The sequence below is a fragment of the Phascolarctos cinereus genome, unplaced genomic scaffold (genome assembly GCF_003287225.1).
Source record: "Phascolarctos cinereus isolate Bilbo 61053 unplaced genomic scaffold, phaCin_HiC Scaffold_9;HRSCAF=440, whole genome shotgun sequence".
NCBI lineage: Eukaryota > Metazoa > Chordata > Mammalia > Diprotodontia > Phascolarctidae > Phascolarctos > Phascolarctos cinereus.
This window is the reverse complement of record NW_027556402.1, coordinates 176,436,736-176,454,732: the sequence shown is the minus strand read 5'-3', so window position 1 is coordinate 176,454,732 and position 17,997 is coordinate 176,436,736. Positions and strand designations below refer to the sequence as shown.

Below are 17,997 nucleotides of genomic sequence, written 5' to 3'. Positions count from 1 at the left end.
CTTAAAGATCTCTTTCCCAATTCACTCAAACCCTCATCGCTACTACTGGCTTTGCTTTCAAATACCCTTTGTGGATCTTTTGGACTACGGGCCCAACTTCACCTCTTCCTCATTTAATCCCTGCCTTCATTAATCTCCACAGAGTGCATAAGGAAGGAGATACCATGGATTTAAAGCTGAAAGGGTATCTGGAGCTCATCTAATGCAACCACCTCATTTAACAGCTTTGGAAACTGGAGCTCAGGGAAATGAAATAACTTACAGAAGGTCACATAGCTCCAAAGCAGCAAAGCTAGGATTTGATCTTGATGCCAGATCTAATGCTCCTTCCACTGCACCCCTAAGAACTATATTCCAGTCAATTGTTCAATATGGCTAACCTGTCAAATTACCATCTGTAGGCAGCTCCCCAACATGGCATACTCAAAGCCTCCCTTCCTTGCTCCTTGTCATATTTATGATTCTACAATTCACCTGACTCCATAACTTTTTGCTCAATGACATTGTACTGGCAACTTCCACCCTGTCACTTCCCTCCGTCATCCAATAGATTTCATTCTGTAATTCATGAAACTAAAGAGAACTTGGAGAGCACATAGTCAAATTCTGAAACTGTTTAGTTATAATTATTTCAAATACCTGTAAAAACATTTCAACTGTAACTTTCTTTCTTCTACAGCAAACAAAAGCAGAGGATCAGAAGCCTCTTTGCCATGAATATATTGCTTTCCCAAGTTCCAGTATTCAAGCACACTGCACAAGAAGATTATTGCTGAGACCCACTACTACAAGGGAGAAAAGCAAAATGAAACTGCCAGTTTATACTGGCATATGACTGGGACCATGACTTTGGGGGCAGAGTCGATTCTCTCACATCAGCCCCTTTTGATGTATCATTACGACACCATTCTTTTTAGCATGTTTAGTAAGGGACAAGTTTAATATGGTTCAGCCACTGAGGATGCACATATTCTAAATAACTTTAAGCTAATATTAGCAAAGATTATTAACTGAAAAGAAGCCATCTGTGCATCTTATCGGAGCACTCAAGTGTTCCTGCTAGGTGTCTTTGACATCAAACAGAGTCTGTAGGAGGTGTGTTGATTTCGCCAGCATGAACATCAGCAATCACAGACACCACATTACTATAGGATTACTATAGCAGATGCTAGGAAGGAATAGACATTGTTAGGTCTGCCATGCTGGGCATTGATCCTCATCTGTGGGATGCCAACTGAGATGGAAATTCTGCCACCAAGGAGCATGTTAGAATCAGTAGGAGGCTATAAATCTCTAAATGATTATTTTGACTCTGTAGAGTAGGTTCCTTTTTATTGAGAAGAGGTAGTACCCCTGAAGGAGGAAGGAAAGTTAAGGATAAGGCATTTCTAATGTAAGTCTGCTGAAATAATAGAGCCAATAATAGAAGGTATTTGCAAAACCACAAGCAGAGAGTACCTTCTCTGCCTGCCTGCAGAGGCCAACAAATATTGTGCTTGTCTTTTTAAGTAATTATCTTCTGCATTATGCTTTCTTCGCTCTTCATGCTTTTGATGGATTTTCTGAAACAATTGACACTTATATAGTATTTAATGTGTTTTACTTTCAAAGAATGAAATACACTGATATTTACAAATGAAAAAGGGATTGAGTTGCCTGACTCAATGCTTACAGAGCTAGAGCATTTCTTGAGAGCTTGAATTTAAGGCAATACCTATACTTTTCCCCACTCCCTGCCCCACCCCCCCTTTTCAGCAAGGAAGGAGACTATGGGAAAAAAAAAAGAAATGCAGTAAAGGAGATTGAATGTTGAGACATCCAACATGGCATACACGATGTTAGTATTTCACACACGTCTACTTGAAATTTAAGGAGAATTTAAGGTTCATCTAAAATCTAGATAGAGGAATTGATTTATTGGGAGAGTCCCACCTCCTGTCCCTCAAATTTGAGTTTTTTATTTATTTTTTATTTTTTTTGGTGAGGTAATTCAGGTTAAGTGATTTACCCATGGTCATATAGCTAATAAGTATCAAGTGTCTGAAGCTGGATTTGAACTCATGTCCTCCCAACTCCAGAGCCAGTGCTCTATCCACTGTGCCACCTAGTTAACCCAAATTTGAGTTTTTTAAGCTATGTCATATCTGGAAAGAAATTGAAAGAGTTGATAAAGTCTCACTTATAAGGCAATTTATATATTTTTCAAATGCAGAAGATTGTCTCTAGCTCTTTATTTGTAATCGGTCAGGGGGTGGCTAGGGGTGACTGGGTTAGTATTAAATGATTTTCTTTAACCAAAAAGAAACAAAAGGCCTTTTACCAGATTAGACATTTTTGAGAAGCAATGAAAATATTGTTCATTCTTGGTTGGCGAGATGGCCATTTGGTTGACTGCTGCAATAAGGTCATTCGAATTCATAGTCAGCTCTGGCTCCATTTACCAAGGATGCTTTCCATTGTGGCAAATACCACAGAAAATGTCTTCTCATAGGTAAGCAGTAAGAATCACCAAATCATGCATCGTGAATTCATAAGATAAAAGGAATTAGAAATGGAAAGAAACTTAGGAATTATATAGTCCAGCTTCCTAATTTTACTTAGGAGAACACTGAGTCCCCAAGCAGTTAAGTGATTTGCCCAACCTGTGGTTCTTTTTTGTTATTATTACAGAGGCCGTAGCAGAGCCATTATTTGAAAGCAGATCCTCTGGCTTCAAATTCCGTGATCTTTTCACTATAGGACACTGTCTTAGTTTGAAGGGGCCTTAATGTCACCTAGTCTTAACCCTTCCCTATCATATAGCTCCTAAATCCAACAGCCCTGAAAAGTGGCTGCTTAACTCTGCTAGAATACTTTGCATTCAAGAAACCCTTATCTGTTTGTCCTTCTCACAAAATAAGTCTTTTGTAATAAAGTTAGATTTGGATTAAAGAATTAGCTTCCCTCATTTTCCACAATTTACTAATACATCTTAAATAAAATACATATATCCTACGTATACAACATTGTAGATTTAGAACCAAGGGACCTTAGAGACCATCTCATTTAATCTTCTCACGTTACAGATGTAAAAACTGAAGCATGGAAAGGTTCAGTGATTTCTTCAAGGACACAGAGGTTGTAAATATCATAAGTGACATTTGAATCCAGGTCCTTGGACTCTAAATCCCATGTTCTTTCCATTTTACCAGAAGGAAGAACTCAAGTACTTGTTAGCTTTGTTCTGTGTTGTTGTTAAGCTGGTCCCCCCCCCCCCCCCAAAGTCATGTCAGACTCTCCATGACCCTGTTTGGGGTTTTCTTGGAAGAGATAACTAGAGTAGTTTGCCATTTCCTTCTCCAGCTCATTTTTTCAGACAAGGAACTGAAGCAAAGAGGGTCAAGTGATTTGCCCAGGGTCACACAGCTAGTAAGTGTTTGAGGCAATTATATTAAATAATTAGACATTAGATAATAAAACAAAAACAAAAACCAGATTTGAACTCGGGAAGAAGAATCTTCCTGACTTCAGGGCCCACACTCTATCCACTTTGCCACTTATAATAGTATTCCACAAACCACATTCTGTAGAAGTCTTGTGCTCCCTGATACAATCCAAGCATTTCTCAAAGAACAAAAATTATAATAGTTGAAAAGAACAAATGAGAAACCCATTGACATTGCTGTCTGCCTTGTCAGCATAGAATGTATGCATGTATTCAGTTGATATAGAGAAGAACAATTTAAGAAAAATTATCTATCTTTTTATATTGCTTAGATGTCTCCTTGTATCCTTCTTCCCACTACCTCTAGCTATTCTTTATAACAAAGAAAAAAAAGCAATCATTATCTTGGCCAAAATCAATCCAACACCTGAAAAGTTGGGTTCCCATTGATCTACCATCAATTGTTGACTATTTCCCATAAACTATATACCAAAAAATCAACCAAAAATCTGGAAACACATTCCAGCATCCTGGGGAATTGAGCTCCATTGAATCCTGTCCTGCTATCTATTGTCTTCTTTTCAGTCCGTGACCGGATTTCCCTTGTGTTCTCTGAGCCTACTCATCTTTTTGATATGGCCATACTCAAGACCTTCTGATCAAAGGAAGTCTCAACCTCCCTCTGCTTCTTTGAGGTTGGGTTGTCATTTTATTATCTTTATTTTTTCCCCTACATTGTAAGACTTTTCTTTTGAATTTCAGACTTTGATGGCTATCAAAGTGAAAGGCATACTTCAGCAGGGCATATGTCAAATAAATGGTGTCCATTTCCATTCTTAATTGTTACAAATTTTTATTTCAGTTTCTTTTTTTGCAGCAATGATCCTTTTGGTTAATTAGCGAAAACCAGGATTTTAAAGAGAAAAGCCAACATGTTAAAACTCAAGACTATGACAACATAACCAGGATTCACCCACCTATTTCAGCCTCAAATTCTGATTGTAAAGGAAATAATAATTGTAGCTAGCATTTATATAGTACTTTAAAGTTTTCAAAATGCTCTCCCCAACAATCCAATGAGGTAAATGCTGTTATTATCCCTATTTTAGAGATGATATGACTGAGGTTGAGAGAAAAGAAATGACTAGCCCAGGTCACATAGCTAGAAAGTACCTCAAGAGTCTTTGAAATCAGGTCTTCCTAACTCCGCAGCCAGTACACTATCCACTATGCTTATAACTGTGCCTGTATGACTGTCATAGTTCTACAATTTAGGTTTATGTCTAGTGATTCTGGTGTGAATGATACCACAAAAATTTAAATATATTATCAAGTTCTATCAAAATTCAAAATTATTTTTAAAAATGCAGCCAATAAAACAAAAACAAAAAGTCTTGCATTTTTTTTAATGAAAGGGTGATGAACTTTAACAACTTCTCAAAATAATGGTTGATGAAAAAAGAGGGGGAAATAAAAATTATTGTGAAACATTAAGGAGAATTCTTGCTTCTCATATTGTTTCCAACTATGAAATACTTGATAGCAAGTAATCACTTCTTTATTATCAACTTTTTTGTGGTATTGTTTGTCATAAAAATCACCTTTAAAATATGACTTGTAAATGGGTGTTTTATTTGTGACTATTAGTTGTAAACATTTTTTTTAAGGCAATTGGGGTTAAGTGACTTGCCCAAGGTCACACAGCTAGTAAGTGTCAAGTGTTTAGTCTGAGACCGGATTTGAACTCAGGTCCTCCTGACTTCAGGGCCAGTGATCTATCCACGGTGCCACCTAGCTGCCCAGTTGTAGACATTTTAAAAAGACATTTTTAAAAGATTTTCCTGTAAGAGTTTCTCCAAAGTTTTTTTTAAAGTGAAAGCTTCCACTGCTGCCAAAAAAAAAAAAGAGTTTGGGAACTATAGATCTAAATAATAATTATCAATAATTAAAAATCACACTGCTTTGAACAATAAGAATCATAGATTTCTACCTGGAAGGGACTTTATAGACCATCTAAACCAATATCCTCATTTTATAGATGAAGAACTAAGGCTCAGAGAGGTTCAGTAATTTGCCCAGGGTCATACAAATAGGAGGCAGTAGAGTGAGGATTCAAACCTAGAATCTCTGACTCCAAATTCCATACATTTTCCACTGCACTCCATTCAAAGAAAGGCAAGTTTTAAACTTTTGATTGGAGTGCCTCCTATCAATGTCTATATGCAGGGTGTCTCTATGAGATAATTAACTGATCTCTGTGGTACTAACCCCCCACAGCTACTGCATATTAAGTTTATGTCATAATAAATCTTATGTGTAATTTACTGAGTATGTCTGCTATTGTCTTTGTTTATTCTCTGCAGGCAAAAAAATGTTGTTAATATTGAAAATGCTAAAAGCGCTTAGTTGCTACAGCTGAAGCAGTCTCTTTGTTTTCATTTTTTAAATGTACCTAGTTGTATAGCATTCTGGGGAAAACCAAGACTTCTGTACTCCAATTGACAAGGTTGGGGCAACATACTGAATTCTTTTGGTCTTTAAAAAAAGTGGCACTATCGTCTTTATTAACCTTTTAGGCAAAGTACCTTCAGAATACCACCACTTTAGGATCATAGATTTAAAACTTGAAGGGAAGTGATTTTATATGTCATCAAGCCCAATCCCATTTACAGTAAGGAAACTGAGGCTCAATGAGATAAAAGAGCTTGCCCAAGGACATAGAAAAAGGAAATGGTAAAACTGGAATGTAAACTCAGGTCCAGCGACCCCGAATCCAGCAGGCATTCCATGGCACCAGGCTGACTTGAAAGAAATACAAAAAATCCTATAATGTCAATGGCATGCTAAGCAAAAACCTCACTTTTCTTCTACAATAGCATAGTACTTGTTCTATATGGGTCTTTAATACAGAAAACCGGGTCAGGGAAGAAGAATATCTTAATACCATTAATTTTGCTGATCATTTTCCCATCCTTGCTTCCTTGGCATAAATAGAGTTTGATCGTGATAAATGATTCCTTGGATAAATTGCTATAAAAAAGTCATAGGATTTAATTTTAAATTTCTGAAGTGATATTCCTTTATGATATTAGTCTATAGTATTTTTTTTTGTTTATCCTCCCCTGATTTTGGTATTCCCATAGTAAAGGAATGAATATCTTCAGCTTGCTCCCCGACTACTGGGATTTGCCTGAAGAAAAGTAATCCCACTCTAATTTCTTTAATTATGATTCATGGAAACAAAGAATCTCAAAACCAGAAGAGATGTTTCAGATTATCTAGCCCAACCTCTTAATTTTACAGATAAGAAAACTAAGGTCCTTATAGAGTAAGTGACATAACTACAAGTCACAAATAGATAATGACAAAAGTAAGCCTAGAACCTGGATCTCCTGACTAGAGTCCATTTTACTTGTAGGAGAGAAATAACAGTAGATGAGGTAAGGAAAATTAAAAAAAAATCTAGCTACTTTTCTTATATCTCCTTCTCATACAAAACCACTTCTAGGACTGGCCTTGAAAATATCTTTAGGAGCTCAGAATTTATGGTATGAGGAAAATAGTGTACAAGGAGAGTCATGGTGTGGGTTTTCCAAAACACTTTCCTTATGTGAAAGAGAGTCACTAGTATATTCAGCTGGTATAATTTAGATAGGGTGGCTCTGAATGAATGGAAAAATAAATTATTAAGCTTTTACTACATACTAGGCACTAAGCTAAATGCTAGAGATACAAATAGGAAAAAAATAAGACTGTTCCTGCCTTCAGGGACTTTATGTTCTAATATGAGAAGATAAGACATATAGGGGAGTGATTGACAGGAAGGCAAATTCTTAAAGGTATGGTAAGTGGAGCCACAAGTCAATTCATGAACATATCCTTATTCCTATAACTCTGGGATAGCTTTGAGCAGTAAAAGTTAGAATCCCTGTCATAGGTAAACATTTACACTCACCAAATTAATCAGGCCAGGTAAAAAGGACCCAGGAACAAACATCACCATCAGGGGAGCTGCACGGCTTCTGTCCAGCCTCAGTAGATCCCTCACTTGGAATCACTCCAAATCTCTAACCCAACACTACTCACCACCACACAGGTCTATTTGATCCCAGGTAATTAGCCTCCTTTCTATTATCTCACTAGTAACTTAGTAGACTACTTCGGAAGAAGGGGATCTTTAGGTCAGAGTTTTCCTTAATTGCACCATTTAACAGCTGCTGTTTTCCTTGAACCCTCTTCTTCTTCCTTCAGTATATGATACTAACACAAGCCATACCACTATACAGCACACATTGATTAACACTGAAGAAAAAAATAATAAAGTACAGTACTAGTCAGAACCAATGGGTCCTGCATGGTTCCCCAAAAGTCAGGTGGGTTTTTGGTTCTCCTTGAAAATCAAGGTGGAAGAGAGAGCTTTAAGGGATGGAAGCCCTGATGGGCAACTTCTGCCTTCTAGTTTAGCCAACTAGAACAAGAGTAAGGTCTTCTTCAGATTCTGCAACATGTCTGCCTGAAGATATTAGAGCTCTGCAGGTCAGCCATTCATTTATGAGTGTTTTGTAGCTAAAGAATTTCTTTGCTTACTCTGCAGCTTTTCTTGAACATGCTCATAAAATGCTAAGATACACACACACACACACACACACACACACACACACACACACACACACACACACACACACACATTTCCAGCTTGGTAAGAGGCACAGATAACAACATAGAAGCCAGCATCCTATTTTGAACCACATACTTCTCTTCTGAACAGTCATTAAGGATCTTGAGCTTTTGTACAAATGCCTAATGAGCTCCCTTTTCAGAAAGAAGCTTCGAGTTGTAACTGCAAAAGTCTTATTGTCATTAAAGCAGCATATTTGGCTCACTCCCTATATACCACTTTGAACATTTTATTGCACCAGGAAGGAGTTAATTGTGCCTTCCCAAGAAGGTGATGCTTCAGGAAATCTTTAATTTCAACATTAATGCTGTGCTGAATGCTGTGCAAGCCAGATGTGGAAACTTAGATGTTTTTGCAGATGCTTTACTCTTCTAAGTCTTTTATCAGTCATTTATCAAAATCAGTTTCCCTCCTTAATTTGTTTAAATTTGAAAGCACAGTTTCAATTTACCTGGATGCACGCTAAATCTTAGATCTCATTAGTCAACCAGGCTTGCCTATTACTCTGCCAAGAGTGCACTTCAGTGACTGCTAACACCTGCAAATTATACACCTCCCCCCTCCCCAAGGCATCCACATCTGAAGACAATAGTGTAGGATTAAGGGCTAGAAGGGTCCTTAGATTTCATTTAGTATAACACCTTCTTTTACAGGTAAGGAAACTGAAGCCCAGAGGAAGGGAAATGACTTGTCTAAGGATATTTAGCTGCTAAGTAAAAGAGACAGGATTCAAAAATTGGTGTATAGGAATTCCCCATACTCTTTTCAGAATACCTTGGATTATTTCTGAATCAACCTTTGGACACTTTATAGACAAATATTTTGAATTACATCATCCTCTATCTGCCTCAAATTTAGCTATACCTGAGTCTCTCATCCTAAAAACATTGATACTAAAGGAATCGTGTTTTGAAATCCTTGTGCTTTGTTTTTCTTTTTCTTTTTCTCTGATGAAAAATGATGTTACTGTAGGATGCATTGAGTGGAGAACTTGACAAGAAGTCAGAAGTCTTGTTTCTGTGGCTAGTAGTTGAGAGCTCAGACCAGTCATTTACCTCTCTAGACTGGTTTCATGACCTATAAAAGGAGGGTATTGTCTTAGGTGATTTCTAGCTTTACATCGCTTTTTTTTTAAAAAAGATCTAAGGTGAGTCTTTTCTGTTATGCCTAAAAGAATAATAATGGCATTTATATAGTACTTTCTGGTTTTGTAAATATATAAAAAAACTATATGTGTGTGTGTGTGTGCATACACACATATGAGCACATAGTGTTCAGAAAGCCTTAATGCTGTTTGCACCTATTGGAGCTTAAAATAGCACTAGGACTTTTTGGACACCCTGTCTATAAAATCTAATTTAATCCTCACAAAATCTTCTCAAGGCAAAGGTAGGTACTACAAGGAGTACAAACCCCATTTTATACACAGAGAAACTTAGGCCCAGATCCTAGCACAGCAATTGGAAGGGTACTTCATGTTTGTTGATTGAGTGTGTGACTGTACATGTCATTATTGCCTCATGGTTGAGTTTTATTACATTAAAGTACAACCTTCATGAAGGTCCAGGAAGCACAAGGGGATTGGGAAGAAAACAGTTAGACCTCTTCAACATATTCCAATTTATTTGCCAAAGCAGCATGGAATAGGAAAGAAAAGGAAAAAAATCCTTCATCTTGGCTGAATCAAACATCCTGTGAATGAGAAATCTAAATTTCCTAGCACTCAAAGCTTTACTCAGAAGTCTCCTATTACCAGACTCAGTTTAACTTAGTCATAAAACATAAAAGGGAATAAATAAAAAATATACACTGTGTACCAGCTATAAATATATAGATATATACATAAATATAGGTGTATATGTGTATATCTATCTATATAACTCCAGATATCTCTTTATCTATGTGTCAATGCTCAGCGTTGGACTAGACAATACTGGTTATAAAAAATGAATGTTAAGATCTAGTCCCTGACTTCAAGAAGCTTACAAATATATGAAGAAATTATTCTTAAACCTTCAAACCCAATGAGATTTCAATACAAATGACATGTAATTAAAGGGTTTAAAGTCTGTGGTCCAGAATATAAGTACCATAGGAGTTTAGAGGAGGGCTAGGTAATGAGGGATGAAACAGCCAGGTAAGGTTTTGTAGAAATGAGTTGAGCCTTAAAAGACAGACAAGATTTCAGTAAGAGAGATCATTTGAGATGAGGTTTGCAATATAAGCATGGGATTAGGAAGGAGCACAGCTCATTCATGGGACATTGAGAAGACTGGCCAACCCAGAGGAGTTATTCTTAGATCAAATATAAGTAAAATGTCTACTTCTGCTAAAATAGATAGCTAGAGCATTTATTAAGCACTAACTTTGTACCAGGCCCCATGTTAAATTCTGGAGATACACACACAAACGAGCAAGGTAGTCCTGCTGTCTTATGTTCTCCTGGGGAAAGATTATAATAAAATGGGGCTTGAAGGGGTAGATCAGGGCATGATGAGGCATGGTGTGGATACAGCCTTGGTGGGGAGGCCTGGGTCCAAGGAAGGTAAGGTAAGAAGCTCTCTTATCAGAGTGGGGGAAGCCTGTGGGCAGAGTCCAAGGTTGTAGTAGTGGAGGTATGAGGATGATGGCCAAAGGGTAGGCAGTATGATGTGAAAACCAGGAAATAGTGTGGATGTCTGGTTCTGGGTAAGATAAAATGAAAAGTCACATATCAGAAAGAAGGTTTCCTATGTATTAGGTTTAAGTATTGTACATTTGTTTGTCACACTGAATTCTGGAAGGGCATATGAATGTGTTTTAGAAGTATTTTTAACTAGTTACTGATTGGGGAAGCCATAGTATTTGAAGATGACTGTTAGAAGGTAAAAAATACCCATTTTGCAACATTGAATGGAATGTGTCTAACTAGCAGCCTATCGAGCCTATGTAGTTTTTGTTGCCGTTTTCTACATTAGAGGGAGTGTGATAAAGTCAGAAAAGCAATGAAATTGGAAACAGGTGATGCCTAAGGTCAAACCCTGTCTCTACTGTTCATCAATCATGTGATATTGATCAAATCACTGAAGCTGTTCAGAGGTTTGAATGTCCTCATTTGTCAAATGAGGATAATCATGTCAGCAGCACCTGCCTCATAGTGCTGTTTTAAGAAGCAAATATAATAATTCATATAAGGCACATTGCAATCCTTCCTATAGGTCTTTAGGCCATTTATTGTGACACTAGACAAACAAAGCTATCCCCAGAGACACAGTTCCACCCTACTGGCCAGGCAGGTTGATCGGAAGGGCAATGACAAGGTTGGTGCTCAAACTAAAAATCAGGAGTCTGGATTCAACATTGACTTCCAACCAAATTATTTGTTTTTGACATCTCAAATACATATGGTTCAATTTCTACCAAGTGATGCAGCTGAGCATGCGGATGAGTGGTTTGAAAAGAAGGAAAGAGGAGACACTTTATATTAAGGTTGTTGGATATCCATTCTTTGATAACTTGACAAATATTTTCAACAACCCAGAGCAATAGATAGAAAGAAGGACGCTAGCTACTTGGCCATTGTGGGAAGCTAAAGGAGAGCATAGAATCTGAGTATCCTTCCTTAAACAGATTGCTCACTGCAGTTCTTTACAAATCACTTTATTACTCCTGGTCCTGAGATGAAATTCAACTGAAAACTTAATACTTAAAAGAGCTACCTTAAATGTTTCTTCCTAGTGGAAAAGGCCAAATGGTTTCAGAAGAAGAAAAATTAAAATATTTTCTATATGCTGTAGACATGGAAAGGTTTGATATCATTCTACCCCTGCCCCTTAGGAGATTCCAAAGTCTTGGATTACCCCAAAATTATTGTGCCTCTGGGCTCCAGGCAACCATTTCTTTTTTTCCAAATGTAATTATGACTTGCAGTTTATAGGGTTTTTTCTTTACAACTCTGTATATCCCCAGCTCTAGTCTCTCTTCTGATTTGCCTGAACTACTGTACTGAATCACCAGTGGCCTATTGGATATTTCAGATTAAATGTCCTTTAAGCATCTCAAACTCACTCTGTCCAAACTAGAACTTATCTTTTACCCCTTACCCACCCCTTTTCTGAACTTCACTGTTTCTGTGGAGGGAACCATTGAGTCATCCAGATTCACAACACTGGTGTCATCCTTGCTTCTTCACTCTCCCTCAATGCTCACATCCAATCAGATTGTAGATTCTCGTGGCACATCACTTGCATCCAACCACCTTTGCTCTTTTCACTCAGCCATTACCGTAGGTCAGACCCTCACCACTAAGTGGTCCACTACCTCAGGTCCCTCCCCATTCCAATGTATCCACCACATAGCTACTAAAGTGATTTCTCTAAAGCACAATGTCATCTGCCTCCTTAACAAATTCTACTGAATTCCCATTATCTCTAGAATGAAATAGAACCTTTACTCCTCTCTCTCTCTCCCCCTATTTCTTCCCTTTTCTCTACACCCCCATCTCTCTCTCTCTCTCTCTCTCTCTCTCTCTCTCTCTCTCTCTCTCTCTCTCTCTCTCTCTCTCTCTCTCTCTCCCCTCCATTTAAAGCTTGGCACTGCCCAACCTATCTTTCCCTATTTATACATTACTCACTTTTACACACACAATAGCTCATCCAGATTTGCCTTCTTGTTATTCAATCAATATTTATTGAGTCTACTATGTGCCAGGTAGGCAGCTAGGTGGCACAATGCCTACAGCCAGGAAGACTCATCTTCCCGAGTTCAAATCAGGCCTCAGACATTTACTAGCTGGGCGACCCTTCGAGTTACTTAACTGTTTGCCCCAGTTCCTCATCTGTAAAATGAGCTGGAGAAGGAAATGATGAACCACTTCAGTATCTCTTCCAAGAAAACCCTCAATGGCATCATGAAGAGTTGGACACAAATGAAATGACTGAACAAGTGCCTGTGCTAAGCACTGGGGATACAAATGAGGAAAAACTATGGTTCCTGTCCTCAACAACTGTCACCAAATACAAAAAGTTTAACAGAAAAAACAAAAATAGGATTGTGTATGAAACCATACAAAGAAAATACTTCATATTCTATCTCCATGTTTTTGTAAGCCAATACCTTGGAATATATTCCCTCCTCACTTTTGCTTTTTTGAATCCCTAGCATCCTTCGTTGCAAAGCTCAAACACTACTTTGATATGAAGTCTTTCCTGATTCCTCACCTCTCCCTGAGTTGGTAACACTTACTTGCTTTGCGTTTACTATGGATATCTTTTATGTACTTATATGTAAACATGTAGTGTCCTTCAACAGAATACAAAGTCTTTGAGGGAAAAGACAAATTCCTTGTCTTTCACTCCCCCTAGTACCTAGCACAATGTCTGGCATATTGTCAGGTAGTTAACAAACATTTATTAATTGTTTGATAAGGAAAGTGAGTCAGGTCAACAAGCATTTATTAAATGCCCAGCATATTCTAGGAATTTGTGCTAAGCCCTGAGAACATAGAAAAAAAATCCACCAAAACCCCAGAGCAAAACAAACAAACAAAAAAACTCATCAGTCTCTGTACTCACAAAGCTCCTAGTTTAATAAGTGAGATGATAGGCAAATAGCTATGTAGAAACACAATATGGATGGGACCAATGGGAGATAACCTTAGAAGGAAGGCATAAGACTATGGAGGACTGGGAAAGGCTTTTTGGCAGAAGGTGATATTGACACTTGAAACAAGCCAAGGTAGCCAGGAAATAATGAGGAGGAGAGTGGGCATTCCAGACAGGGGACAGCCAGGAAAATTATATAGAGTTGAGTGTTGGGTGTGAAGAACAGCAAGGAGGCCAGTGTCACTGAAGCTCATAAAGGTGAAACAATTTGTCACTACTTCCCTATTTACTATGTCCATGGACTCGAACATGCCTCTGGCTTCTAAAGTAAGTGCATATTTCATTATTTCTTGGTGTATATAGCTTTAAGATTCATATCTTAATCCTTCCACTCACAGCTAGAGGAATTCTCTCAAAGAAGCTAAACATTTAAAAAAAATTCTTCTGAAGAAACCAATGACTTATATCACATGGATTTGTGCCTTGCAATAGCAGGCACTCAAATATTGGTTATTTGCACTATACCTTGACTAGGTAAAGGGTCTCCTTTTATTGCCAATCTAACCACTCTCCCTAAAAATAATTTGAAACTTCTTTCTCTCTCTCTCTCTCTCTCTCTGGAACCTGAAAACCATTTCACCACAGCCAGATCAAAGCAGATGTAAGCTGGGCTTCTGTAGCTTCTGGGTGAATGTTTTGGCTTAAAGTACTGCTCAGAACCTTAGGTTCTAATGAACAGCAGCCAAGATGCCTTTGATGAGGTTGTCTCTGCTTTGCAGGATATAAATATGAAATCCCGCAGACAAGTCTTAAGAGACTTCTTATGAAGGCACAGGCTGCCATAGGGCATTAAAATTAGCTTAGGGTTCCTAAAAGTAGCTGAGGGCTTCTCAATTATCTGCTACAAATACCTTGCAATCACCAATTTTGGATAAGAATTGGAGCCATCAGGATCACCCAGCAGTCTCTGCAAATGAACAAGAGTAGCTCAATGCTGCAAGTCAATCAACATTTTTATTAAAAAACAAACAGCATATGTCTCAGTACTATGCTAAACACTAGAAACACAAAGAAGGCAAAAATGAAACAAAATGAAAAACAGAAAGACAAAAAAAAACCCTTACGCATAAATGACAACACACACAAACCCCCTCAACAATCCTTGCCCTCAGGGAGCTTACATTCTAAAGTGGAGGATGACATACAAATAACTAGGTACACAGTAAGATATATAGAGAAATATAATCTCAGAAGCTCAGAGACTTGGGAAAAAACTTACGTAGATGATGGGATTTGAGCTGAATCTTGAAGGAAGCCACAAAAAAAAGAGGCGGAAGTAAATGGACAGAAGGTAGCTCGTGCAGTAGATAAAGTACTGGACTGGGAATTGGGAAAACTCATCTTCTTCAGTTCAAATCTGGCCTCAGACACTTACTAGCTGTGTGGCTCTGGGCAAGTCACTTAACTCTGTTTGTCTCAGTTTCCTTATCTGTAAAATGAGCTAGAGAAGGACATGGCAAACTAGTATCTTTGCCAAGAAAACTCCAAATGGGGTCATGAAGAGTCAGACATGACTGAACACTATGTAAACACAATGCTAGCTACTGTTTGTGCTAAATACTGGGGACCCAAAAGAAGCAAAAGGCAGTCCTTGTCCTCAGCAATTGTCCAATAGAAAAATTTTAACATTATAAAAAACAAAAATAGAATTGTGTATGAAACCATACAACTACAGCAAATAGGCAGAGCATTCCAGGCATAGGGGACAGCTAGTGCAAAAGCTGGGGGATGGGAGATGGAACATTATGAATGAGGACCAACATGTAGGCAGTGTAGCTGAAATGTAGAGTGTTCTGAGGGGAACAAAATATAAGACTAACCCTCAAACTCTATTTAGGATATGGCTATTGCTTGTTAGAACTTGAGGTTTCCACTCCAAAATCATCTGCCACACCTAGAAAGAAGTGTTCCAGGTTTCTCCTTCTTTGTTTCCTCATTAGAAAGTTGAGCAATTTTTTTTCTTTTAATTGAATTTTGTGGAATGGATGGGGAGCAAGGACATTGTTTTTATTTTAAAAATAATTCTAGGAGAGAAGGCTGTAATTTACCACATTTCTTAGGGGGAAAGTATTTCAAGTTTATTTGCACAATAGTAAGCAACATTCTTGCCAATATTCTTGCCTTTTCCCATTATTAGTATGTGTATGAACCAAAATAATTAGAGAAAAATCTCATTAGCATCATTACCTTATCCGTTATTACTTACTTTCAATTTTAGAAAACCCTCATTTCTATTAAAAAAGTACTATAGGGAGAAAAAATGATATTTTACTGACATAAAAATTTTACTTAAATGAGACATAAATGTTTCTCACCCTAAAGTATAACTACACTAGGATATTCTTACTTACCATTTTATAGCAACTCCATCCTATGCTGACTTATCTTTGATTTATCATAAACCTGTAGTTCACACAAAAATACTTTATAAACAAAATCTTTAACTCAGTTCAGATCAATAGACATTCATTCAGTCCCTACTATGTGCAGAAGATGAACTAAAGGATTCAACAGTGAATAAATCCAGTTCGTGTCTTCAAGGAGTTTACACCTGAGTGGAGGAGATAAGGCAAATTCAGATAACTCCAATATAAGGTAGGGGAAAAAAAGTAAGGGGCAAAGTAAGACAAAATAAATGGCTTTGGAACTGCAGAAGAGAAAAACAAATTAGGGATAAAGCTCCTCTGAAAAATATATGAAGACTGTCTCTAGAAAGAACATTTGAATTAGGGACACCAGGACAACTAATATACTTTCTACATGCCAGAACCATGGTTTGGAATATTGCCTTTGAAAACCCCTTACTTGGTAAAGTGTATGAGATAAAGACATCTTTCAGGATAGATGAAAAGCTGAGTCACTCCCAATGGACTTGAACATGGGATATTCAGCTTCTAAGCCACATGCTACCAATAGCGGCATTATAAAAAACAGTACATGATATTACACTGATGTCAAAGTTCTCTTCCTCAAATTCCTTGGGAGATGTTAGAATCTAGAAATTGCTACTTCTGCCTCTGAAGTGCAGTCACCTCTAGGATATTTCATGGGAGCAAGGGAATAGTGACATGGAGACTAAAACTGCACAGGAGCAATAAAACAACGACAACAACAACAACAAAAAACAACCTCATTCTCAAAATGAAATCACTAGAAAGATTTTCAGCAGCAAGATGTAATCTTTCCCACTTGGAATTTTATTGAGATATGGAAACTAATGTGCCAGGCCAGAGATCTCTGAAGAGTACAGTCTTGGTTTGGGGCACTGTGAGAAGTTTGATTGTGCAATTTTTTCCTCTAGTAGTTCAATTAAATTACTGTGTAATATCAGAATAGGAAGAAAGTAATTTCTGGGCCTTTTTTTTCATCCCTTTGCAATAGTATTCTGGTGTGTGATTAAGCAGGACTTGTCACAGATCTAGAGTACTTGAGAAGGAGGAGATAAGATTTGAAGTGATAACTCATTTCTTTCCTTACAGGTCTGCAAATAAGGAATCTAAAGAAAACAGGTTTAAAAGTGTGTGTGTGTGTGTGTGTGTGTGTAGGTGGGCTAATTATCCTGTATGCATCCACATACACATTATATATATATATACACACACACACACATGTCTATATATATACATATATATATGTATATACATATATATTAAAATAATTAAAGTGAATCAGCATTTTTACAGGATTTATCTGGGGATAATGCCATCTTAGCACCTGTGGTTACAAGAATTTCAAGACAAAACTCATTTATCTAAACCCCAATCATGATGGGAAATTTTTCTCAACTCATCATTTATGGGGAACAACTGTGTTGGGAATAATCTTACCTAGCATCCTAAAGGATCCAATCATGGAAGGAAAAATTAGTTAAAGCAATCTCATCTGGGAAGAAAAAGAGCCCAGGTGCAGAATTCACCCTAAATTATTGGGATTTGCATGCTATTTTTAAAAAGTCCTGCTGTTTCAAGGTTGTCTTGAACAGATTAAAAAAAAAAGATGGTTAGGGCAAACATACCAGAACAAAACTACTATTTGTGTAATATCTTCATAAAACAAACTGATTTTTCAAAGAGCAAAAGTAAAGGTCATATAATTTATACCAAGCAAAGGGGCTTTCTGCCTCTTGTATTCAGGCAGGCAGATGCACCCAGCAAAAACAAACTGAGAAGATAAATGAACAAAGTAGATTCAAAAGGCATTAAATAGCAAAGGGTTGAAATTTAGTGTTTAAAATACACATGAACAGAGCCAGA

General features: G+C 37.4%; 1 protein-coding gene across 3 annotated transcripts in view; it reads right to left on the bottom strand.

Annotated features, from left to right (window-relative positions):
- Window positions 1-17,997, bottom strand: part of KCNIP4 (potassium voltage-gated channel interacting protein 4) — a 502,065-nt gene that overhangs the window by 216,559 nt on the left and 267,509 nt on the right. The window lies entirely within an intron of this gene.